At 47.8% G+C, this 2,500-nt stretch overlaps 1 protein-coding gene across 6 annotated transcripts in view; it reads right to left on the reverse strand.

The window, feature by feature from the left end:
• Positions 1 to 2,500, reverse strand: part of Pka-R2 (cAMP-dependent protein kinase type II regulatory subunit) — a 186,958-nt gene that overhangs the window by 100,140 nt on the left and 84,318 nt on the right. The window contains exon 1 of one of the 6 annotated variants that reach the window (XM_086535861.1): positions 1,056 to 1,132. The exons of 2 other annotated variants lie outside the window; for them this stretch is intronic. The gene's annotated coding sequence lies outside the window, so the exon portion shown is untranslated. Of the gene's footprint in view, positions 1 to 936; positions 1,133 to 2,500 lie in introns of those variants that run through there. 3 more of the 6 variants (XM_086535863.1, XM_086535862.1, XM_086535860.1) reach the window with 3 other exon arrangements.

A 2,500-nucleotide genomic window follows, 5' to 3' on the forward strand; every position in this document is an offset into this window, starting at 1 on the left:
TTTTATAAATTCATTAGCTAAATTCAACATACATGCATTATCATATATATATATATATATATATATATCTATATATTATATATATATATATATTATATATATATAGTCATTACATATACCTACATACTTATATATATATATATAAATATATATATATCTATATACATATACATATATAATTTCACTATTATATATAATTATCATATATATCCATTAAATACATATACATATATATATATACATATTATATATCATATACATATATATATATACATACATACATACATCATATATATAAATATATATATATATATAATATATATATACATATATATATGATTATTAATATATATATTATATATATATATATATTATATATATATATATGTGTGTGTGTGTGTGTGTGTGTGTGTGTGTGTGTGTGTGTGTGTGTGTGTGTGTGTGTGTGTGCGTGTGTGTGCAATAAATACATACATATATGTATACACATTTATGTGCATGTATGTGTTGTACACACAGCCATACGCACACACTTACACACACACGTACAAACCCACACACACACATGTATCCCTAATCATCCCGCCCTCCATAACAGCAGCACACTCTTCTCCTGGTACTTAGCTGCCTCGCCGAGCACCGGCACAACACCACAAGACACACGAGCATCAAATCAAAGGGCAGTACCAACACTGTTCTGCAATCAGCTCCCTTTTCCGATCCAGATAGCAGCTTCCCTTCCACGGGCGCTGTTCGCCGTCTACTTAAGGGGCCCATTCACGTAGCAGCATCGCCGTCACTTATCATTTGCTATTTCCACGGGCGGGTCACTTAAAAATAACTTCCGATGCCACCAAAAAGCCTCGGTTATAGCATGGCTTTCAAATCACACACGGGGCGACATAAAGCAACGGACGAAACTTGCAAATCTCTTACAACTCTCTTTTGTTTTTCTTCGTTCTGTCTTTGTCTTTACCGCTTTTCGAAGTGGCTTTCTCTCGCTGCCACGAACACCGAACTAGCGAAAGGGGTCAGCGGTACACACACTCACTCACACGCTGGTCCGCGCACTGGGTCGGCGGTGGGTTGAATGTGACGTTTGAGACGCTGTCGGCCGGGACTCGGGTGGAGCCTCTCCCTACCACCCCCTCTCCTCCCCTACCCTTCTCCCCTTCGCCTCCCCTTAGCCTCCCCTACCCTTTTCCCCCTCTCCTCCCCTACCCTTCTCCCCTTCGCCTCCCCTACCCTTCTCCCCTTCCCTTCTCCCCTTCGCCTCCCCTACCCTTCTCCCCTTCGACTCCTCTACCCTTCTCCCCCTCTCCTCCCCTACCCTTCTCTTCCTCTCCTCCCCTACCCTTCTCTTCCTCTCCTCCCCTACCCTTCTCCCTTTAGCCTCCCCTCCCCTTCGCCTCCCCCCCCTTCTCCCCCTCTCCTCCCCTACCTTTCTTCCTTTCGCTTCCCCTACCCTCCTTCCCTTCGCCTCCCCTACCCTTCTCCCCCTCTCCCCTTCTCCTCTCCTACTCTTCTCCCCCTCTCCTCCCCTACCCTTCTCCCTTTCCCTTTTCCCCCTCACTTCCCCTACCCCTCTCTTCTCCTCTTCCCCTCTACCCACTCCTCATTTTCCCCTTCCCCTTCTCCCCTACCCCACTCTCCCTCTCCCCTCCCCTCCTCTTCCCCTTCACACATTTTCCTCCCCTACTCTCCCCTTCCCTTCCCCTCTTCCCCTTCTCCTATTCATCTCTTCTCCTTCCCTCCCCTTTCCCTTCCACTCCTCTCCTCCCTTACTCTCCCTTCCCCTCCTCTCCTCTACAACACCCCCCCACGCCCACCCCCACGCCCACCCCACCCCCACCAGCACTCCACATGAGCCTCGTCCGCCCGCCCACCCGCCCGCCCGAAGCACGCGTCCGATGCCCCGAGTGCGACCCAGACCTCGGATTCATAGCGTTCGGGAGAGCGAGTGTGCGAATTGCAATTCTGGCCTAAAATGCATATGTGTGTGTGTGAGTGTGTGTGTGTGTGTGTGTGTGTGTGTGTGTGTGTGTGTGTGTGTGTGTGTGTGTGTGTGTGTGTGTGTGTGTGTGTGTGTGTGTGTGTGTGTGTGTGTGTGTGTGTGTGTTGTGGTGTGGGTTTTGTGGTGTTGGGGTGTGTGTGTGTGTGTGTGTGTTTGTGTGTGTGTGTGTGTGTGTGAGTGTGTGTGTGTGTTTGTTTGTGTGTGTGTGTGTGTGTGTGTTGTGTGTGTGTTGTGTGTGGAGTGTGTGTTTTTGTGTGTGGTGTGGTGTGTGTGTGTGTGTGTTGTGTGTGTATGTGTCTGTGTGTGTTCTGTGTGTGTGTGTGTGATTTATGTGTGTGTGTGTGTTGTGTGTGTTGTGAGTGTGTGTGTGTGTGTGTGTGTGTGTGTGTGTGTGTGTGTGTGTGTGTGTGTGTGTGTGTGTGTGTGTGTGTGTGTGTGAGTGTGAGTGTGAGTGTGTGTGTGTGTGTGTGAGTGTGTGTGTGTGTG

Source organism: Penaeus japonicus, unplaced genomic scaffold (genome assembly GCF_977035675.1).
Source record: "Penaeus japonicus unplaced genomic scaffold, GWHDUDI00000001_assembly GWHDUDI00000004, whole genome shotgun sequence".
Lineage (NCBI taxonomy): Eukaryota > Metazoa > Arthropoda > Malacostraca > Decapoda > Penaeidae > Penaeus > Penaeus japonicus.